This window comes from Marmota marmota, unplaced genomic scaffold (genome assembly GCF_001458135.2).
Source record: "Marmota marmota marmota unplaced genomic scaffold, marMar, whole genome shotgun sequence".
Taxonomy (NCBI): domain Eukaryota; kingdom Metazoa; phylum Chordata; class Mammalia; order Rodentia; family Sciuridae; genus Marmota; species Marmota marmota.
This window is the reverse complement of record NW_025999944.1, coordinates 7145578-7169810: the sequence shown is the minus strand read 5'-3', so window position 1 is coordinate 7169810 and position 24233 is coordinate 7145578. Positions and strand designations below refer to the sequence as shown.

The following is a 24233-nucleotide window of genomic DNA, read 5'->3' as shown; positions in this document are numbered from 1 at the left end:
GGGGGGGGGGGAGGGGGCGGGCACAAATGATCCATTGCTTCCTGGCTGCATTCAGAGTCTCACACAAGCTTGTGGGGACCACCCAGGGAAACTGTCTAGTCCCACCCCTTCCCCTGGAGCCTCAGTCTCCTCCCCTGTAAAATAGAGGGGCTGCACCACAGCCTCAGTTGGTCTCCCTTCAACCCCCAAAGATGGTTGTCCTGAAGACTGTTCACATGCTGCTGGTAGGATTCTAAATGGATAGAAATTCTAATTTCTGGCTGACATTTTACTAATGTACCAAGAAGCTTTTGCATATGGGAAACCTTTGACCTCAGAGGATTTATCCTAAGTAAGTCACCACCGAGGAGAATGAAGAGTTGTGTATTAGTGACTCTATTCATTGTAGCATTGGTGATAATATATATAAGAAAAGATACAACCTAATGTCCAACACTTAAGGATTGGCTGAGTAAATTATAGTACATCCATATGGTAAACTACTTCTGCAGTAAAAATCATGGTTTGGAAGATTATGTGTTGACATGGGAAAATGTTAATGATATATTGCTAAGTAAAAAAGCAGACTACATTACAGAACGTACAGTATGATACATTCATTTTCAAAATTTTTGATTAGGACACAGACCAAATCTTTAATTAATGTCAGTTTTTTTTTCTTCTCTTGGCAAGCAAAAGGAGTATTATCTGGAATAATGTAACTAGAAAATCAAACAGAAAGACAAGAGTTCTGCACTAAGTGTGTACACGTGAATTCTTAAGTCATCAGGATGGAGAATAGGCCATCAGTGAGTCAAGGAAGTAGAGAAATTGCAAAATGACAGAATTTTAGAGGTGGAAATCACTCTGGATTCATGGGTTGAATCTCCTCACTTTTGGGATATAGAAAGTCAAGCCTGGTTGGAAGCCCAGGACAGTCAGTCGGAATGCAGTGGGTGCCAGGCCCAAAACTCACACACAGTTGATGCCAATGAGCTGCTGCCCCTCTGGGGGACCGGCCCTGTTGCTAAGCTCCCTGAGCTGGGGCTGTGGCCTCCGCCTTCCCGCCACCCCAGGCCTGTGAAGCTCGGGGCTACTCTGGGGCACAGGACTGGACCTGAACCCACAACAGAGTTCTGGGGTGACTTCCGCAGGGTGCAGGGGCCCTTCTGGAGCTGATGCAGTACTCCAAAGGGACGTCACTCCCTGGGTGACCCTGAACTGGGCTTTATTGTCTTCCTAAAAAATGTCCCCTCACCTCATCAGGCACTTTGTGACATGACAAAATAAGGTTCCTCTCCTCCACCCAGTCTGTCAACCCCCCCAACACAGCCTTTCAGTTTCACTGAGGTCAGTTTCAGGGGGGCAGGTGTGACTGCAGATGCCTGGTGATCTATGTTGGAGGGGTAAACACGTACCCTTTTCTCACAAGAGAGAGAGCTCCTTGGGTCTGGCTTTCCATTCTCACCTGGACCACTGCAGTGATTCCTGTAAGATCCTCCTTCTCCTACCCCTGGCCGCAGCAGAAAGAGGCGTCCTGCTGAAACCTCGGAAAAACCCATCTCTCTTATGCTCACATGCCCCAGTGCCTCCTGAAGCACCCAGAGTAAAAGCTGGAGCCCTCACCAGGCCTGATCTGCCCTCCACCTTTGTCCACCCTGGCTCTCTGCTGCCATGCGGACCCCCAGCATCTCCTTGGATATCCTGCAGGCTCTTTGTACCAGGTGGTCCATATTCCTGGATTCCGCTTTTCCCGTCTATGAGCCTCACTCCTTGACCTCCTCCAGTGTCATTCCAATGTCACCTTATCAGGACCCCCCTCCCTGGCCACAGTTTCAATCTTGCAGACTGTGCATCCTGTCTTGCCTGCCGGCCTGTTCCAGAGTGTGGAGCACCTCCTGGTCAGCCAGACGATTCCTTTTCTTTTGTTTCTAGCATTGCCTACCTTTAGGGAAGGCTTCATGAGGGAGGGATTTTTGTTTTGTTTACCTATGCATCCAAAGTGCCTAGAATAGAGGAGCACAGAGCAGCCATTCAAAGAATATTTGTTGAATGAATGCAAGAGAGAGAGAGAGAGAGAGAGAGAGAGAGAGAGAGAGAGAGAGATCAAAATGAAGAGCTTGGCAACATTTCCCCAATCAAGAAAGCATGCAGAGGAGGTTTAAGGTAGCGTTGAATGAGCGGGGCCTCAAGGTACAGGGCTAAGAATGGCAGTTCAAGTCTAGGTGGAAGTTTGCTTCCAAATCCCACCCCATGCTCCCATCTGTAACTCAGCCCTGGAACCCCAGTCTGCATTCAATACATCTGTGAACTTCCTTGTGGTAGGGGATGGTTGCTGATTGGTTTGTTCATTCATTCACTTGCTCATTCATTCATCGCACAGAGAGGCACAGAGCTAGGTGCAGTATTGCCCTTGAGGAAATCACAGGTCAGAAGGGCACACAGACCCATGGGGCGGATCATCCCCAGGCCAGGTGGGAGCCCCTCTGAGAGGCAGATACTGAAAGTCAGGGGATGAGACAGGCCAGGAAATATAAAATAGGGTGGGGGTGAGAGGAGGCAGGAGAAGGAAGCTCCAGAGGAGGTACACAGTTTGGCAAAGGCTTAGAAGTAGCAGGAAGCACAGGAACATTTTGGCATTGCTGCAGCTAGTCAAGATGATGGGATCAAGCAGGGTCGGAGGGGGGCGTAAACCGGCGAATGCCTGACCTTGAAGGGTCTGTGGCTACCTCTGAAGGCTTAGTGTTCTAGTTCTGCATTTGTACATTTTACAGGCTTCTGGAGAAACGGAGAGTTGGCTCCTTTCTCAGCAAACAGACGGGGTTTAATTGCTGTTACTGTCAGTGTAGTTGCAAATATCATATAAAAAGGGCTTTTTGGCTAATTGTTTTTAGAATAAAAATTCAAGAACTATGTATAGATATTATGCATCCAGGGTTCTTTAAAGATCAAACTGTTTATATTACCCTTAAACACAGTCTTTAGCATGAGGCGCCGGGATCTGTGAGTGCCTGGGACATGCAATGATTCCCCCAGGGCTTAAGATGCTGGAGCAGTGTGACAGTAGGAACTTTTTTCCTGGAGGGGGGGAGGTGGGGGCAGCCAGTGCCCTTTGGTTGGCGGAAGGCCCAGAAGAATAGACAGCTAAGCTGGGTAATTTCACAGGCACCATTAGCTTAAAGCGCTGCATTCCTGCAGACAACCATGCTCCCCATCCCGGGCACAGTAAGTGAGAAGCGGAATCGCACGGCTTCTGGGGTGGGACAGTGCCAGGAGCTGCAGTGTCCCCTGGGCTCTGGGAGAGACTCAGGCTGTGGAGCTGGGGGGTGGGGGCGGGAGGCCACCTGTCCCGGCAAGCAGCAGCCCTTCCCGGCTCCTCTCTTTCCCTCACCTCAGCTTGCCTTCGTCTCCCTGAAATGGTACTGAGAGGATTTTCGAGCTGCACAAATAAAGCAAATTCATATCTATTCATTGCCATCCTGTCCTCATGTTCAAGCCTCTCAAATTTTAATTTGGGAGCTTTTAGAAAGGCAAATTTATTTGTGACACCATCCAAATTCTATTTTATTGGAATTCTATTCTCAAAGGATGCAGTTGACTCCTGAGAAAGCTGTGGGCTTCTCCTTTTGATATTTTCTCAAATGCACCCTGTGTGTGTGTGTGTGTGTGTGTGTATGTGTGCGCGCACTCGCGCACATACACACACACACATGCATGCACATTTGTTTTTTGGATTCTCTATATATCTTATGTACAAACACATAGTGCATATTCACAAGGCAGCCATGAAGTGTATATATATATATATATATATAGTCATCACATATATGCGTCATACGGTGCAAACTCCTGTAAGCCAATATTTAAGTTGCCGTATTTAATGTATTCAACAAACATTTAATAAGCACTCACTATTCATTAAACACCTTCCTAGGCCCTGGCTGAAAAGCGATGAACAAGTTGGAGAGGTCCCTGCTTTTGGAAGCTAACCTTTAAACCCACTGGATTCTTAATAAACAGATTCCAACAAATGAGAGGAAATCTGTATTGGCAGTCATTGAATGAGCTGATTGGATATGTCACAGATCAGTGTTCCCTTAATATAAAGAGATGGCCCTTTTTTGTGTAACACTGGTACATTAAGGTGTCATTAGGGCTACCTGCCACCGGTGACCTCTCAGGTCTATGTGGTCTTGCCCCAGCAGAGTACTTCTGGGTGCTTCTAGGAGGAGATGAAAGAGCTGGGGGCGAGGGTTGATGGACCTCTCCTTGGTCACCTTTAGAATCTCTAAGCCCCACAGTGATACTGGCTGGGTCCTTGGTCATATCCTGTCCATGCTTCCAGGGAACTTTCCATGTCTTCCTCACATGGAAAGAAGCCTTCCCCCCTCATCCCAGTCAAAACCAAAGCTTCCCTCTTATGAGCTCATCCTACTGTCTGTGAGCCAGCCGCCACTCACCAGGTCGCCTTATTTTGAGAGGGATCATTTTTTTGTTCTAAGTGTATGTTGCTCTTTCAAAGAGCACTCAGGAAGTTTCTACAGACACATGGAGGAAGGAGCCCGGCTCTGCCAGCATGGAGCTGTCAGTCCAGGAGGGGGATAGCGAGCAAACCTGCAATTGCAAATAGAGTACCAGGTGGATGACAGAGGGGTGCGCAGGGTGCCCAGGGCGCGTGGCGGGGGCAGGGCAGGTGGCCTAGGGCTCCCTTTTCCTAATTCTCTCTGCAGCCCCCAAGACTTGTGATATTTTCTTGCCTCACAATTTAATTTTTCAGATAGCATTTTGAAATCTAATGATAAAAATACATACTATAGAAAATTAGGAAAAATATAACTACACCCAAAGAAGATTCTAAAAAACACTCATATTCCTATTTTACTACCCAGACTTGACTAACAGCAGCACTTTGGTGTTCACCGGTTTCTTTTCCCTGTGCGTATTTTCCCAGGCACCAAAAATGGGTCATGCTCTGATCATTTATTTATTTATTTAGTCATTCCTCTTTTCACCTAACAATATGATGCAATTATTTTATTGATGTCCTTTTATACTCATCTTCATTCATTTTAATGGCTGCATACCATTCTACATGCCACCATTGAGTTGCCTCTCTTGTTAGACAAAGAGGTCATTTCTAATTTTTAATTTTTTTTTTTTTGCAGTGCTGGGAATGGTAATTTTTGACATTATAAACTGTATGGTGATAAATAGCGTTGTGGATAAAATGTTGCTCACATCCATTATAATTTCCTTAGTAATTATCTGGCACTTAACATGTCTTATTTTACTTTGGTAGATAACATTTAAAAAAATATAAATTTAGTATACATTTCTAGAAGGAGATTGTTGGGTCAGAGGCTATGTGCATTTTACAGGCATTTGGCCTTTGGTACAGGCAGCTGGAGAACCCTGCAGAGCGGCTCTTTTTTTTTTTAATATATTTTTTTTTGAGAGAGAGAGAGAGAAAATTTTTTAATATTTATTTTTTAGTTTTCGGTGGACACAACATCTTTATTTTATTTTATGTGGTGTTGAGGATCGAACCCAGCGCCTCGCGCATGCCAGGGGAGCGCGTTACCGCTTAAGCCACATCCCCAGCCCCAGAACGGCTCTTAACCACTCATACTCCTACCAGCAATATATGAGAGGACACTGGAAGTTCTTTTATAAAACAAAACTCCAAACATTGCCAATTTAAGGAGCATCCGAGGCAGATGTTGGTGGGGAGAGGGAGATGATGGGGTTTTGATTTTGTTTGTTGTGCTTCTTTTAAAGAATTTCCTGGGCCGGGGTCGAACAGGTGGCCCTGGGTTTGATCTCCAGCACTGTGGGGGTGGGAGGGGGAGAGAAAAAAATAAAAAAGAAAAGAAGAAAGAGAAGGGTGGACTTCCTAGTTATGTTCTTTGCCCATTTCTTGATTAAGAAAATTGATTAATAGCAGTTAACATTTATTGAGTGCCTATATTCCAGGAACTGTTCTATGTACTTATAAGCTGCTTAATTTCCTCACTCCAACAGACCCATGAGGTATGTAAAGTTATTATCTTACTGATTTGTAAATGCCTTGTGGGTTACTTTGAAACACATATATTCCAATAAAATGTGGTCAGTATTCCATATGAAGATTTATAATGTATTAATATCTAGAAGTAAAACTGCCCATCTGACCCATCCCCTTATTAATTCTATTTTACACATTTTCTTGAATATTCTTTGGTGTTGTTTTCCCCTTCTAGGGTGCACTTTGGAATCACCTTAAGTTCCAATCAAAATCCCTTTTCTCATCAGCAAGAAGCACATGTGAAAATTAATTTAGGGGATATTGATTTATGAATGTATATCTCAATATATTCAAGTCTTTTATTCTCCATGAAAGTTTTTTTTCATTGATATTCTTCACATTTATTGAGTCATATTTTATCAATCTTATATCCTTTATTGCTATAAAATATAAGTGGAATCGTGTGCAGTGGCACACACCTACAATCCCAGTGGCTTGGGAGGCTGAGGCAGGAGGATCATGAGTTGAAGCCAACCTTAGCAATTTAGCGAAACCCTAAGCAACTTAGTGAGACCTTGTCTCTAAGTAAAAGATTAAAAAGGGCTGGGGATGTGGCCGATGGTATAAAATATAAATGGATTTACCATATTTTCTGAGTCAACAGTCAACATAAGCAATAACATATTCCTTTCTATTATTTTCTCTTCTGTGCTTCTAAGTATCAAGAACACTTATTTGGGAGGTGCAGTTTATATGCTGAAATGTGGTAATTCTAGAGCATATCCAGGTTAACAGGGCCAAAAAAAAAAAAAAAAGGGGGGGGGATGTTTAAAATGGAAGAAGTGGCCGGGCGCCGCGGCACATGCCTGTCATCCCAGTGGCTGGGGAGGGTAAGACAGGAGGATGGCAAGTTCAAAGCCAGCCTCAGCAAATTAGTGAGGCTAATGGAAGTAGTGTTGGACGAATCTCAAAGGAAACTAAGTCCACACAGTCTGGCCTGGCACACAGTCAATGGCTCACATGGTTTGTCTAATGCTGACAAATCCAAAGCAGGATTAAAAACAGTGACTCAATGGCTGGGGATGTAGCTCAGAGGCGGAGTGCTTGCCTAGGATGTGCAAGGCCCTGGGTTCCATCCCCGCTCCGCAAAACAATACGACAACAGAAGCAAAAGCAGTGATTCAAGTTGATATGAATACCAGGTTCTTTAGCTCATAGATCCAACAGTTACCTTGGCAATTCTTGAATTGTGTGTGTGTGTGTGTGTGTGTGTGTGTGTGTGTGTAACAGAGTGACAGATTAATTCTCCTTTGTGTTTTGAGTTCCTTGAGGGCAGGGATTTAATCCTGGCTTTCTGCAACCTCCACCCGACTCCACGCCTAGCAGAGAGCAGAGCTTAGAGAGAGTGCTCAGTAGGCCCCGGTTGGGTTGAACAGAACTGTGTCTTGCTCTTACAACCATCAATTGTGTGGTCAACAGCAAGCAGCGAGGCAGTGCTCTGAGAGGCCCTGGGAAGAGGGTACATCAGCCAGCACAGTCCTGTTCTTTGCCCACATTCTGCTTAAGAAGACGTTCTTGCCACAGGCCGAGGACCGGCTTACAGGGGAATGCCAGTATCCAGACAGTTACAGCCCAGAGGGGTCTAGATGGCCCTGAGGCCAAGTCTTCATTTTCCCGGGGAGGACTCAGGGAGATGAGTAACTTGACTGAAGTCAGGGAACACACTCTGAAGGTCACCTGGTGGCTTTTAAACAGAGTTTTGGAAACTTGGGAAGACTTTGGGGAGGGAAGAAGAGAGAGGATATTTCAGGAAAGGAATGGTGAGAGAGGAAGTTTGGAGGGGGAGCGAGTCATTGATGGAGTCAGGAGGAGGAGGGCGTGTGGTTGTTGGAGAAGGCCACTGGATGCCTGCAGGCCGTGCAATCAGAAGGACTGGCAGGAGGGAGTCTTGTCTGTGGGAGGGATAGTGCATGAATGCACGAAAGGCAAGGTGGTCAGGGCAAGACCCTCCTGGGGATAGTGGCGGGGCAAAACTGAGCCAATGCAGTGGTGCTCCTGGTAAGGACTGGATACACACCAGTGCAGGAGGGAGGTGCGCAGAGCTTCCCAGGGGGCTGGGAAACTGGGGCAAGTGCCCTGGGACAACTAGGAAACAAGACAGCGTGGAATCAGGTGCTAAATTGTGCGGCACGGGCTGGGCACCGGCTGAGCCCTAAGAGGGAGGCTAGAGAAGGGGCGGGGCCTTGAAGTCCCAGAAAGGCGTCCTGAGCCGGGGGGTTCAGAGCCTGACTTGAAAAGGAGCAGTGTTTTGGAGAGAAGGAGTTCTAGGCATGTTTTTCATGTTTTTTTTTTTTTTTAAATTTTCTATATTTTGTGATGCTTTGCTAATTCTGGAGAGAACACTAGCTAATTCCTAGGGACAATGAACAGGTGGCCAGCCAGCACACCTTTCATACATACATTGACCAATCCAGCACCCCCTAAGAAACTCCATCTAACCCTCACACAACAGGTCGATACTCTCCCTGCCCTAAATCATCCTGGGGCCAGGCACTCGACAGCCAGAGACCACCGCTATGTCCCAGAGCCCACTGACATTATGCCAACAGGCGATACGGAGCTTATTCAAACTTGCTGACCCTGCCTAGCTGTTCTTTCCTGTAGAAACCACAATAAAGACTCCAGGCCGTGATCTCCCTCGACTTCTTAGCTTCCTGACCCACCCTGGTGCGTCCCCATGTGACCCTGCATGGTGTGACATGACAGGCCTTCTTCCCTTGGAACTGTAATCAAACTTCTTGCAACCGTATTGCTCTCTCCAAGTCGTTGCTCAGTGACGCCTGTAAATTAAAACCTGGGTGCCATTAAAACACCAGGAAGGGGTATACAGCCACACATTTGGGGGCTGCTTGTGTAGAGGAAGGGGCAGATTCTGCAGGCTGAGGGCACGACCCCCCTCTTTTCCTAGACTCTCCCTCATGGCCAGTCCTGCTTCTCTGTTCCCCTGAGCGCTCCCACCCACATTCCCAGGTTGTTTGCTGTTGCTTTGAGTTTGGGGCTCAGGCCAGCCCATGACTGCCACCTCCCCCAGGACCCCTTTCAGCCACACTTTCAATTGTTCACAATGCTTTCCCTGCTCTTTAGGAATTTAGGCACCTGTAAAGCCAATGGGGATGATTATTTGGGAGCTGGGGATGGGTGGATTGGGAGAATTTTTCTGGAGTCTTTAAAATCGCAGTTTTCAGCAGCATCCAGGGGAGGCTCACAAAATGCTGGATTTGGATTTTGGAAGGGAGAGGAGGAATGAGCTGAACAGCCCAGGGGGAACTTGTTGGACCCTAATGATGCTTCCTATGCCTCAGTGTCCCTGGCACTTGATTAGCCACCCCGTGACTGCCCCGGGGCCCTCTCACCGTGGGCTTCGTTCAGCAAGGTTGAGACAGGGAGCAGAGACAGCAGAGGACTAAAAGTGGGCACCTCAATTCCAGTCCACACTCTGCCCTGTAAGCTTGTGTGACCTTGGGCCTCGGTTTCTTCATCTGTCAAGTGATGAATCCGAGGCCCCTTTCAGCCCTGGAGATGTGGAAATCTCTGAGGCAGGGGAGGGTCCCCCAGCTGGGCTGACAGTCCTGTCCCAGCTTCAGCTGCTTTCTGACCTTTACCCTTCAGAGCAAAGGAAAAGACACCCTCCTGGCTGAGTCCTCCCAGGGCGCACAGCCTCTGGACAGGAGGCTCAGCCCATCTCTCTCTGCCAATGCACCTCGGGCTCTAGGGACACAGAAAGTTCCTGGATGACTGTCAGGATCATTCTCTGGACTGGGTGAGGTGGCCCGATAACCAGAGGGGCTGCAGAGGGCAGCAGCGGTGCTTCTTGGAACCAACAAACACATCTCCCAGGTCCTGAGGGAGAGCACGGATTTCTTTTCTTATTTACCTTTCTTAACCTAGGAGCAGTCCAGGAGTTGGCTGCCTGTCCTCAAGAAGTGAGTAGTTGCCCTCTTTCTTGTCACTCTCCTCCCTGCTTATCCCAATCCTGTCCTTCTTAAGAGCCCCGCCCAACCCCAGCTCTTCAGCCCTCCCTGCCCCAGGGTAGGCCCTTGGCCCTGTCCTCCCTCTCCGCCTTCCCAGATTCAGCCGAGCACTGAACTCTGGCAGGTACTGAGCAGGAGCCTGTTGAAAGATGACATCATCTTGGGAAAGATCACTCCTGTGCCTGGAAGAGCGCACACCCCACCCCCCACCCCCCGCCCACACACCCTGCTCCTCACCCCAGAAAGAAGGCAGGTCCCAGGGAGAGGGTCTGGGGACAGACTTGACTTCAACAAACATGATGTCATCGTAGCCTCGCCTCAGCCCTGTGAACTGCATGCTGTTTTTGCCTTTCACAGGTTGGAGCTCACGGAGGGACAGAGCTGATCAGCGTCACGGAATAGCCATACGGACACAGGTCCTGCTGGGGCCAGGATCCCTGTTTCCACTCCTGCACTGGCACCGCACATACTTCCTCCTGGGACAAAGGGGGCCCTGCTCACTGGCTGCCCAGGTCTTGGGGTGCAGCAGATGGGAGGGCACGTGCAGGCACTGGGAACAGTGGTGGGGAGAGAAAGCTCGGGGTCATAGTGTGGCTCTTGGCCCCTGCAATCTTGAGGCTGGTTTCTTTGAGGGAAATGCATACTTCTTAGGGAGAAGGCAGAACCTGAGCTCACCTCCTGGTTTTGCAGAAGCACACGTAGATGGGCATCCACCTATACTCGGCGCACACACACGCGCGCACACATATGCGCGCACATATATCTCCCTACCCAGAGCCACAGCAACTCGACTCCCAGCCACCTCGGCCCTCCCCCCACCAAACTCCGCTCTCCCTCCTACCCTATATGTGCAATCTTGTGAAAACTCCACCACTCTTAAGGTTAATAAGGCTCATTTGCTTAAGATAGCACCTGTTTCTATGGTGACTCCTGCCACCCAGAATCTGTTCATCAACTGAGACAAGAAAACAGTGACTTCCACCCTCTTTGAAAGGAAAAGCTAATTCTTAGCCAAAGGTTTGACAGGCCAGCAGCCCCAGGAACTCTGGGCATCTGTCCTTCCACCTGGGTTAAGTCCTTCCCCCAGCCCCCTCCCCACACATGAGCAGAGTCTGCAGACTCCTCTTGAGCCTTCTGGACCAGGCTTTCCCCTCATCTCTGGGAAACAACAGAGCCCAGGGCAGGAGGGTGTGTTTCTTCACAGGAGGGTACGTTTCTGCAATCCAGGCCTCTGGCTATTTGACCTGTAGCCTCTGATCTCTCCACCGGCTCCACCTTGATCTTCCTGGATGGAGGCTGGCAGGAGAGTCCCCGAATATCCCTGGGCCTCCCCAATCCTGCAGCCCCATACCACCTTCTCATCCTGGCCACCTGGATTCCTGCAGCCACCCCTCCCATGCCTCCTATTGCTGTCCTTGCCCATGTATGTAGGAGGCTGCTGGCTCACTCTTTGTCTTTTTTAAAACACTTTTTTTAGTTGTATATGAACACAATACCTTTATTTTATTTATTTCTATGTGGTGCTGAGAATTGAACCCAGTGCCTCATACGTGCAAGACAAGTGCTCTACCACTGAGCCACCACCCCAGCCCTCACTCTTTCTCTTAAAACAAGAGCTCTGCAGGCCTCGCCCCACTCAGTGGTTCCCTCTGATCCTCTGTGGTCTGTAGTTGAGGTTCGCGAACACTGACCTGACACTAGTCTCAACTGCAGGTTGCAAATCATGAGAAAGGAGGTTCCCGGGCAGATGTGGCTGGTGGTAAAGCTCCAGCGAGTGATTTACTTTTAAAATAAATGAGAGCAGCTTCCATGTCTAACCACACGGCTCTTGCTGGCGTTTGGAAAGGTCTTGTTGACAGGGAGAGCAAGCGCGCAGGGAACTGCGTGGAACTTAGAGCTTGTGTTATGTATTCCGAGGCCCAGGGAGCAGGTTGTGCTTATGAGCAACACTTTGGCAGAGAGGAAGGTTGAGGGCTGCTGAGTAGAGGATCAGGTATGGAACCATAAACTGTCAGAGCTCGGTGCTATCACCACCGTCTACCTAACTGTCTCAATTAGCAGGAGCAGAGACTGGCGCCGTGTCACGCAGCCTGCAAGTGGCCTAGCAGGCAGGTCTTCTGAATCCTGATGCTAAACTCTTTCTGAAGTACCACCCAGTCCCCTGCTAGACAGAGCCGATACCTCGCAGCCTCCCAAGTCTTACACAGCCCTGGCCTCACTGTCTCTCCCATGAGGCTCCTTTTAGGATGATGCTGTGCTCCAGGAATGCTGGTGTCAGAGAGATGATGGAGCCCAGACTCTTGCCCAACCCTGGCAGACGGGTTCTCCTTGGACATCTCCAGAGACAACTCCCTCCCCAAAGGCAGCAGCCCCTTGACTGTGAGTACCACAGACACATGGCAAAGCCAGGCTCCTCAGCCTCTCCTGGGAGTTCCAGATCCTAATCTCCTACTTGAAACCTCCCCTTGGAGCTCCAAAAAGCATCTGAGCATTGATGGGTTTACAACGCCTTGCCCCCCACCCTACCTGCACTCCAGTGTCCCCATCTCAGGAAATGGCCCCCAGCTCTAGGAGCCACTGTCTGGCCAGCCTTGGCCCTCTGTGTCCAACATCAGCAGGTCTGGTGGGCCCCTAACCTCATGACAGGTCCTGAAGCTGTCCCCTCCACGTCCTCTGCTCTTGCTTTGGTGCAGGCCATAGTCACCGCCCCCCCCCCCAAAGAGCAATAGTGGCCTCTGATGGCTGAGTGCTGCCGCCCGCACAGCAGTCAGAGGGATCTTTTAAAAGCACCAGTGGTTTTGAACCTCTGGCTAAAGTGCTCCAGCAGGCTGTGGCTGAATCTCTTTGCCCAGGCTGGATGAAGACCCTGCATCAGTGGTTCTCAGCTGAGAGGCACCTATTTTTCTCACCTTCCTTTTTATCATGGTGAGGACACTTGACATGAGCTCTGCCCTCCTAAGTGTTTGAGTGTATAATACGGTATTGTTGACCACAGGCACAATGTGGTACAAGAGGTCTCCAGAACTTTATCATCCCTCATCATTGAAACTTCAGACCCGTTCAATAGCAACACCCCACTTCTCCCTCCCCCTCCCCCAAGGCACAGTCACCTACCTGGAGAGGGTAACGAGGGGGTGCCTGGAGACTTGGGCTTAATGGGTCTGGGTGCAGCTTTTGGGTGACTCAAGAGGCAGCCAGGGTTAGAGCCTAGTGACTTCCCTCATTATCTCCTGACCTCATCTCCTGTATGCTCCCCCTTGGCCACTTGGCTCTAGCCACGCCGGCCACCTTCTGTCCGGAACACACCTGCCCCTTCCTGGTGTTTCCGCTGCCTGGTCCCCCCTCCTTACTTGGTTGCCCAGTGAATTACTACTTTGCTCACAGGTGTCTGTCTCTCTCGGGACCCTTCCCCTTGCCCTTCTTCTCATCTCTTTTGGGTCTCAGGACTTAACTTTATCCCAACACTGTCCATTATAGTCACTGGTTCTTGTTCTCTGCTCCCTTCCCAGACAGGGAACTCCTTAATGGAAGGGATCTGATGGCATACACTCTTGGTGTGCAGTGACTGAATGAACCTACCACCTAGGATATGCTGAGCACTTGTTGAATGAATGAATGACTGAATGAATGAATGAACAAGTGAACAGGGGTGGTCTGGTCCATACACAGAAAGGAGAGCGATGATTCTTCTACTTCTACTGATGTGGCCCAAGATTATATTAACTGTCTTAACTTCTGCATAATGGTTTGACATTCTATTATTAGCTTAAAATTTGGATTTAAATTAGCTTAAGAATTAACAAAAAAAAAATTCTTCTTGATCTCTTCCTTTCATGAACCTCTGACATGCCAGATTTTCCCCATTCTGTATGCATGCGATTGATTTGGAACCTAAATATAGAACTTTAGATTAATCCTTATTAAATTTAATTTTTGCCATGCAGGCCTATTCTTCTGATTAACCAAATGAACTGTTTTGTGTGATCCTTCATATTTAGTACTCCTTGAAATTTCATGTGACCTATGAATTTGGTGGGCATCCTATTTATAAAACATTCTGGTATGAGGCTCATACCAGAATCTCATGGCATGTTAGCAGTGACCAGCTTTAAGACTGAGACTCAATCATTCATCAGTACTCTTCAGGACTGGTTCATTAGCAAGCCACAAACCCACCTCATTGCCTACAGGTTCCCATGATTGACAAGTTTCATGCTTTTTTCAGTCAGGCTGGGCTGGGCTTGCTTACACCTCTTTCTGGGCCCAAAGGAAAGAGCATGTACCAACAAAGAAATCCATGCGGTCAGGAGGGACTTGCTTTGTGAGCCTAGGCAGACTCCTAATGTGTACTGTTTTCTGTCGTCTCAGAGCCACTGCATAGTAACCATTTCTTCATTCTGATGAGGATTGATATTACACTCACCAGTCTCAATTCAGGAATCTACATTTGCCTCTCCTATTTGTGGAAATGATTTTGTGATCTGAACCTAATCTCTTTCTGGACCTTGAAAGGTGTAATTCATCTAGAGATCTGGACCCCTTTAAAGCAACCAGGTGTTTGCAGATTGTTGCAGGGATTTTAGGGAGAGGGGACAAAGCAAGTAATGGCCCACAGAGACCTGAGATAACAGAGAAGGTCTGAGGAACCTCAATTAGGAGATCATCAAGTCTGGGGGGTGAACAGGCAGGGACAGAGCCTCAAAGGACTTGAACAACATGCTGGGGAGATTCTATCCTTGGAGACTGGGGAGTCACTTTGAGGATTCAAATAGGAAAGTGATGTGATCCCATCTAGAGTTTAGAAAGATTATCCCATGAAGGGAAGACGGACACTTTTGTAGGGGGTGAGATTCCCAGAGGGGGACCAGTGAAGACTTTGACATAGTGAAAACCCAGAGACAAGTGACAAGGGCCTCAACTAACTCAGTCATCTTGGCTTTTATTCTGTATTTACGATTCTTTTCTCTGCCCCATCAAACATTGAGCTTTTTGTTATGGTGCTCCCTTCCTTATCTTTTGACCTTCTCTGGCTTGCTCACAATTCAAGTCCCAGCTCAGTTTCTATCTCCACCATGAAGTAAGTCATCACAGAGTGATACCACTTCCATCTATCTGTCTATCCACATACCCAACATTTATCTCTCCATCCATCCATCCATCCATCCATCCATCCATTCAACCACCTATTCAATATTCATCTATCCATCCACCCATCCATCCATCTATATATCCACCCACCTACCCAACATCCATCCACCCATCTGTCCCCCCATGTCTTCCGTCATTCATTGGACATTTACTGACAATCTTTTATGTTCTGGGCACCATGCTAAGTGCTAAGGATATATGAAGAATAAGACACACTTCTGCTCTCCAGAAACTCATGGTCTAAGAAGGAAAAGAATGTCCAATAATAACAAACCCCAGTGATGAGGGCACTAGTTGTGGTTTGACTAAGTGTGGAAGAAGCATGAGCAGGACTGACCTGGTCTCGGGTGTGAGGGCAAGACTTTGGCTGGAGGTGACATCTGAGCTGAGCCTTGGAGGAGGAGAGGTCGCCTCCTTCGAGGGTTGCTATGCTCCTAAGCCTCAGAGCTCTGTGAGTACGAGGGGCCAGTTGCAGTTGGTGCCATACCACAGAGCATCACTTGAGGTATTTCCTGTATATTGGCCTTGTCTTTCCAAGTGGGCATCAGAAGAACTGCATTTAAGATTTCTAACATGTACTCATCAAATAAATATTTTAATTTCATTTAATTTATTTTGAAGAGCCACAGTCAGTGCCGAGCACAACCAAGCAATTGTTCTTACCATCTTTCTGTGAAGTCTGATCCTGTGGGTGGCTGTTCTCCCTCCAGGTCTTTTAAGTGGTGACCATTCTCCTGGTCAGGCCCTGTCCTACCTCTTGGGAGTGACCTATGCTCCTTACTATCAAGGGCTTAGCATTTTAAACTCCCTGTGGAGGACTTAGGGTGACAGAGACGGAGATACTAGAGAGGCAGCGTATACTTAGAAACTGCTGTGTGCTGGGTGTGTAACCCATTTTTTCACCCAATCCTCAACCTTCCTGTGGGGTTGGCAGTGGTTTCTCTTATCCAGATGAGGCCACAGACTTGGGGAGGTAATCGTTTGCTCATGGTATATTGGAGAACTGATCTTTGAGGCCAGGCTGCATTTGAACTCCAGGGTCATGGTGGTGCCTCAGCAGAGGTGCCAAGCACAGAGAGGACACTGACCTCAACCCACACTACTCCCACCAGCCCGAGAGGGAAAAGAGACTCCAAAACAACAAACCCCAAAGCAAGCTCTTACGAAGGCTGTGCCTAGGTAGTGGGTGTGGAACCCACCTAAACTCTGCAGAAGTATTGCTATGATTTGGATGTACAGTGTCCCCCAAGGAATGATTTGGTTCCTGTATGGGAGTGCTGAGGTGGTGGCACCTTTAAGGTGTGGGGCCCAGTAGAAGGTGGTAAGGCCTGCAGAAGTGATCAGTGTAGTTCTCTTGAGACCCCAGTTAGTTCCTTCAAGACTGAGTTGTTATAAAAAAGAGCAAGCCTGGTCCCTGAAATTTTCTGGCTTCCCGTCTTAACATTTGATTTCTTCAACATGGGCTCCTACCACTGTGATGCCATCCTCCATGAGGTCCTCACCAGATGGACTTTCAATCTCCAATTGAAAGACTTTCAATCTCTAGTGCTGCGAGCTAAAGAAATCTCCTTCCTTGGTAAAGGACCCAGCCTCAGGTATTTTGTTATAGCAACAAAAAGTGCTAATAAAAGCACCATGGCATTGTGAGTATGTGGTTAGGCTTTGAGCTCAAACCCCAGTCACTTGCTAGCTCTGACATCTTAGGCATGTTGCTTACCACTCCACGCCTCAGTTTACTAATTTTTTCTGCCTTCCTCTTCTATTTAATTCCTTTTGTGAGAATTCAATGAGATATTAATATAAAAGGCAATGCCTGGTACCATCTGCCAAGTGTGTAAATGGTTTTTCTTACTATATTTCTTCTTCCCTCTCTCCTTATTCTTCCTTCTTGAGTTGTTGGTGGTGTTTATATGTTAGTTTTATGGATATAAGCTCTAAGATATCTCTGGTCAGGAGGGGAAATACACATTAAAGACATTGTTTGGGGGCTGGGGATGTGGCTCAAGCAGTAGCACACTCGCCTGGCATGCGTGGGGCGCTGGGTTCGATCCTCAGCACCACATAAAAGTAAAATAAAAATGTTGTGTCCACCGAAAACTGAAAAAAAAAATTAAAAAATTCTCTCTCTCTCTCTCAAAAAAAAAAAAAAAAGACATTGTTTGGAGGTGCCAAGGGGCACATCTGACTGGTCCTCTGCACCAGCCTCCACCTGGGGAACACATTTCCTAGGCCCCCCACAGATGATTACTTTCAGTGAAGAGGGACTTGCTCTGCAGGGTATGTGCTCGTCATCAGGCAGTTCAATTCTTAAGAAAGTTCTTCCTGATAAGGAGTCAGATTGCAGCCTGTCACATTTTACCTATGGGTCCTTATGCTGCCCCGTGGGGGCAGCAGGACCTTCCTGCTTCTCAGTGAGGTCTCCACCGCTAGTCCTCTGGCTTCCTGAGGCTGGCCCTCCTCCTCTTTTGTGGTTGCTGACCTGATGTGGTTTCTAAAGAACCTCACAGTTCTGTCTACTGTCCTCGGGTTGGTCCCCAGCCCTCTTCAAATAGTGTGCCCAGGGCACGGCACCAACCATGCACAGGGACAGAACTTTCCTGAGACGAAAGGAGGATCACTGTGCTTCAAAGATTCTGCCGTGGCCTTTCCTCCCACCCTCAGCCCTGTCCTTTCCTGAGAGCCTCTGCCAGAGGGTGGGTGATGACTCCCAGGAGCCAGCAGCAAGCCCTGGCTCCTCCTTGTAGGATGGGGTGGATGGGGGTCTGCTGGCCTCAAGCGCATCCATCTCACAGCTCTGCCCCTGGAGGGGAGCCAGGGTGCCCACCACCCCTGCCATCAGGTCAGAGCGAGTGCAGAGTTGGGTGAGCAAGGCTGTGCAATGCTGTGTGTGTGTGTGTGTGTGTGTGTGTGTGTGTGGCGGGGGGTGTTGCGAGAATTTTCTGCCTGATCCAGGAATTCTCCTGGATGGCAGAATTGGTTTCCATAACGACTTTCTGATATAAACACATATTTGATAAAAATAAGTTAACAGCGGAGCTGTGGTGGAGCACAGATTCTCAGAGTGCAGAGAGAGAGAGAGAGAGAGAGCTCCTTGAAGAGCAGCATTCTGTCTTCCTCTCCCTCCTGTTGGCCTCTCTGCCTGGCCACAGACCCACTAAAAGCCCTGTTCACCGCCGTCCTGTGCGAGCTCCTTCCCTCCCCGGGGGCGGGACATCCACATCCTCTCCCCCTCCCCGCCTTTCTCCTTAGTTACCTGAAGCGCTACAGTATGTATGGGATAATATGATAAATTCATTTCCAATTCACTGCATTATCCCTTGAATATTTTAATGACTCATTGAATGGAGTAAAAAAAAAAGCTATTTCAAATGAACAATTATGCTGCATTAGTCTAAGGACTGATTATATTTAAACACTGCTCACATGGATAACAGGACACGGCGACCTCAGCCTAGGAGAGCTAATTTGGCTCTTATCTCCAAATAATTTTACACTACAAATTACCATGAAAACCTAAAGGGCTTTAAAAACATTCATCAAAAGATAATATTCCACTTTGTAGCAACATTTTATTTAAATCATTTTGAATGGAAGCGAAGGCATCCCTGGGGTAGGACAATGACAGCGGCTGGGGACGGTGGTGATAAGGAGATGGTGAGGGGTGCTGCTGGCTTGTGTTCCAAATAAAAGAAGAAGGGGCCACAGCCCCGGCTGTGACAGGCCAGCTGAGGCCTGACCGTCCCCTGCCACCCAGCCCCCGGTCATGGCTGTTGTCAGGGACGACCCCAGGGGGCCTGATCCAGCAAGTCACAGGGTGGTCCCCAGAGGCTGAAGGACAAGATGGACTGGCCGCCTCCACCCAGCTGGCCTAGCTCAAGCCGGGCCCTCCAGGCTGGGCCCCGATCCTTCCAGACTTGAAAGACAAAAGGGCCCTGTCTGGAAGTTCAACTTTGCAAAACCTGAGTCCAGTGTTCTAAGGGACTTGGCTAACTCTTCAGTAGCTAGCTATCTGCTGTGGTCAGATCTCAAGGTTGGGGTGTTGGGGGAGAGAGTCCCTACCATTATGTGTCAGGAGCCTGAACACCTGAAAATAGATATCACACCCCTCGCAGTGGTGAAGAAACGGAGGCTTAGAGACTCCCGGCCAGAAGAAAGAGGCAGACCCTGAAGTCCAGGCTCCGGCTCCGGGGGGGGGGGGGGGTAACAAACCTGGTTTCCGACCCCAACAGGCAACACTCTCAATGGCCCTGGATCTAAACACGCATGCTCTCAGGGACGTAACTGGGCTTTCCAGTTACGTAAAGTGAACCCTCCCCAGGCAGGGCCACAACCCTGAAAAGCCGGGGCTCTTTGGCTCACTTGTGGTCCTGTAAACATCATTTATTCTGTTTGCTATCATTGGTGGGGTTCTGAGTATATATAAAAAAAATTACATTCCATAATTATTTATACATATCTAGATTTCTACAGGATTCGCTGCTGGATTGATTAAGAATCAGGCTACCGTACCTCTTGAGGAAGCCTTCCTTTGCTTATGTAATTTCCTTTGCTCATCTGTGCCCTGGGGAGTAAGGATTTGTGTCCGTTTTCCAGAGCAGAAGCCACAGTCTCAGAGAAGTCAAGCGACTTGACTGAAATCACTCAGGAGTGGGACCTGTCACTCACACACAAGGATGCTGGCACACACTGACCACATTTCAAGAAAGCAGGGAGCTATCATCATCGCCCTGTTTATTGGGTCCCCCCTGACCTTTATCTTATTCACCAAACTCACTTAGAGGTCCTTGAAAAAAAAATCCAACTCCAATTATGGAAAAATTCAACCCTATAGAAAAGTAGACAGAATAATGACCCCTTAGAGGTCCTTTCAATTCGCCCCGGAATTGGTTGCATTTACAGCTGCCAAAGGTTGAGGGCACTGAATGAAAGAGAAACAGGAACTTGCCGGCTCCTTTTCTTTCTTAAAACAAAAAAGATATTCAGGGCAAATTTTAGAATCATTGACGGTTTCTAGGAAGATTTTCTTTTTTGGAAGAAAAAAAAAAGGTACTCTTGTCTCCTTAATTGTTCCTAGTGTTCTTTGTCACCAATCATGACATTCTTTGTGGAAAGTATTAATGCACCATCTTCTTGTGCTCGATATTCCCATTAACAATAAAGAGTCTAATGACAGTCTCTACATGGAAAGCCCTGAGCACTCATCTCAGACACAAACAGAAGGGGAACCAGTCCGTGTTTCTCTTGAAATGAACGGATGCAAATTAATTGATATCTTAATGAAGCTTCGGCATGAGGATTATTAATCAGAGTCGATCAGGACTGAAAAGCAGCTTTGAGGGAAGGCAGGGGACACAGGGCTGGGGTAGCGGCACGGAGACCTTATCTGTCCAAGGCTCTTCTACTCTGTGGGACAGTTTCCAAGAGAGGCCAGGAAGGACACCAGGCGGTAGACATCAGTCCCTGGTCTGGCTAGGTTTGGGTACTGCCTTCTAGTCCTGTTCCTGAGCCAATGGGAACCCACAGATATAGGAAGTTCCACCCCATGTCTGCCCCTGGGTTCTCATATTACTACCACTGTGCAGGAACAATGCCTTCTTCTATTTTGTGTTTATGACCCAGACCTCTAGAGGTATTTGACTTAGAGCAATGATAATAAAAATTGTATAGGGCTGGCTGTGTGTTCTGGGTATTGTCCTAAGCACTTTCTCTAAAATAACTCAGTTAAGCTTCACACCGACAGTGTGAAGTAGAGACTATTACTGTCTCCATTTTACAAGGGAGTATAGTGAAACAGAGAAGTTGAGCAACTAACCTAAGATCACAAAGCTAATAATGGTGGATTTGGGATTTGAACCACAGAAGTTTGGCTTGAGAGTCATTGCTCTTAACCACTAAGCTACCTTGAATACTGTTCAATGTATTTATCTGTTGAACTAGTGAGCAAAAGTTACCATGCGAATGCCTGGTCCCTACTGCTGGGCATCTCTCTAACTCCTGGTTTTCATCTAAGTTGCCTGTAGGAATAGAAGTTATCCTAACTCTAGTCTATACCCTGCCAGCTTCTCTTTGGGGTGAGCTGGGGGGCTACAGATGTTTCTGGGCATGGTCTGGTCCACCATCTAATTAGACTCCATCCCCCAATCTCAAGGCCAGCCCAGATTCCACCAAGTCTGCCTCTGTGGCCTGGGGACTCTCAGGGCTGTTGTCACTCTGCAGGGAGGTCACCACATGCTTTCCTGATGAGACACTTTGGGGAATGATGGTGGGTGGGGTGTAGTTTCCCCGGGATTCAAAACACTGACGAGGTGTGCTTCATTTACCCTGGGGGCACTCTCTGGGCAGCTTCTACCTACCAAGCAGTCAGTCAGAGAGCCCTGGGAGGGATCTCGGGGGGCTGCAGAGATGATTTTCCTAACTTATGGAGGGAAGCTGGCAGAGATGTGTTGCAACCCCACCCTGCACGCCGGGCATGCGTGGTGTGGAGTCTGGGGCATGCACCCAAGACCCACCTCTGCAGCCACCGCCCCNCCCCCCCCCGTTGAAAGCCTGCATCATCCGGCCCTCCAGCCTTTGCTTCCCCATCCATGAGATGGGCAATGCTACTTTACAAAGTGGTGGAGACCCTGGCAAGTTTCAACGTGCTTTTCACTGGAGGATGGGTCCACCACAGGCACTGTTGCCCACAGCCACAGCCTCCCAGCACCCACGCCTCGCCTTCCTCCACACCGCTGGTTCACCCTGGAGGCCGTGTTGGCAGCGAAGGGCCCGGGAAGCCGCAGGTTACCGGCTGCCGGCACATTGAGTGCATGCTACTGAGACCCGCTGGGCCGTGGAGAGCACCAGCGCAGAGGAAGTGCTCCCAGATTTGATCAGAGCCCTGGCTTCCTGTGGCCAAGGTCCAGGACCCGGGACCTCAGCGGGTTTGGCTTATAACGTCTTTGTGGCTGGCGGAATTCGGGGGCAGGGGGGCAGGGTCAAGTGGACACAGCCGGGAGGACTGCTGCTTCCTGCTGGGCACCCAGACGAGGGAAAGTGGGTGAAAATGTGACTGAAACCAGAGCCTCCTCCAGCTGGCCCATCGGGAAGTCGAGGGCTGCACCCGGGCAGGTGGCCCTGGTTAAGCTCTGCGGCTTAGCAGTCTTGCCTGACAGCTGCCACCTGTCACCTGCCACCTGCTTTGCCTCTAAACTGAGCTGCTGGGGCTAAGCACATCTGTGGCACAGGCTCCTGTGAGAAACGTGTCCCGAGTGAGGACTGGGGTGAGGGGAGTGCAGGGTGGGAGGGGGGCTTAGGGCTTTGAAGAGAGGCCGTGACATGCTCCCAAGGCCCCTTGGCTCTGAAACCATGCCGTCCGAGGCTGTGTCTGCACTCTAGCCTCAGAATCATGGAGTGGAACCCTCTTGCAGGAAGCCCCGTGCGCCTGAGTGTGCAGGCAGTGAACTTGACCTTTGAAGCGTGTGCTGCTCTCGAGCCACCACCCTTTGCCATCGTCACCAGCATCCAGAAAACAGCAGTGCTCTAGACGGGGAGAGCTTCCCTTTTTGAGTCCTCTGCTCCCCACCATCCCCGTGGCACGGCCCTACCCCAGCTGCCCCCCTGCAGTGTTTCCAGAGAGGAACACCTGGCCAGGGAAGGGCGTTGGGAGGCAGCTGGTCCCTGCCCAAGAAGCTGCTACTGGGGAGTCCTTGAGGGAGCCCTTTGGGCAGCAGTCAGTCTGCCCCCAAGGAGGGCTGCCCCCTGAACTTCCTAGGAAGCGGCCTGGTTGCGGGGCTGGGGTTGGTTGCCAGGCTAACTGCCCACTCCTGGTCCCCACTCTGGTGTCTTGCTCAGGAGTCGATACTTAGTTATACGGATGCCCCTTCCTCTGTCCTTAGCTGCGGCAGGAAAACACAAGCCCTTGTGGTCTGTGGGTTTCTCTGCATTTTCCAGTGTGCTCTCAGGGGTCCATCTCAGCCATCATCACAATGACCCCGTGAAATCAATACCATGACTCCTGCATCACAGACAAAGCCAGGACGCCAGACGGGCTCCCAAGGTCACAGAGCGGGTAGTCAGCCGAGACCAAACTGGATCCAAACTTAGGCTTCCTAGCCCTGGGCTCCCACGACCTTACAGGGTTTGAGGACATCACATACTCTTCTCAAAAGCCATCCACAGGATTCCCAGGCATAGATTTGTGAACACCATAGGCTAGTGTGGCATGCCCCACATGACATGGCCAGGCGCTTGTGAACAAAAGATTTTGTGATTTCATGAGGTTGAGAAATAAATGCATATGATATACAGCTGGTCCTCTGTACCCGTGGGTTCCTTTTCCTCAGATTCAACCAACTGAGAATTGAAAATGTACCTATCTATATTGATCACTATCTGCATACACACACACACACACACACACACGTAATTGAATCCAAACACATCGACTGTTTTCTTGTCATTATTCCTTAAACAATACAGTATAACAGCTACTGGCATAGCATATATGTTGTATCAGGTATTATAAATCATGTAGAAATTATTTAAAGTCTATTGGAGGATTGCATAGGCTCGATGCAAATCCTACACCATTTTATATACAGGACTTGAGCACCTGTAGATTTGGGTACCTATGGTGGGGGGGGTCCTGGTACCCCAACCCCCGAGGGCACCAAGGGATGACTGTTGTGTATATGAGGACAATAGAAATTCTAGAAGGCCATCGGGTGAGGAATGGGGTTCATTCCATTTAACCCAGAGTATTAAAGGCTTGCTTGGCAATGGAGCCTCCCCCTCCCCAGAAGCCCCTCAAAAGCCCACCAAATCTGTGTCCCTGAGACCTGCCCTGGAAAGGGCGAGCCAGGCTCCTTCACCGTCAGATGGGATGACGAAGAAGGTGTTGTTTGTTTCTGCACAAGAAAGGGTAGTCACCCTGCTTCTCCACGCCCCTTGCCCAGCAGGAGGACCCCCGCACACCCCCCACTGCCAGGACTGCCAGCTGGATTTCCGGAATCGCACCAGGGCCCCCAGATCCACTGATGTGCTGGCGCCAACCATCGTGTTTCTCAGACGTTTTGTGAGTTGGTTCTTAAATC

The 24233-nt window shown here is 48.9% G+C and overlaps 1 protein-coding gene across 9 annotated transcripts in view; it reads right to left on the bottom strand.

The window, feature by feature from the left end:
- The window catches only part of Pebp4 (phosphatidylethanolamine binding protein 4), a 231877-nt gene that overhangs the window by 65788 nt on the left and 141856 nt on the right, over positions 1-24233 (bottom strand). The window lies entirely within an intron of this gene.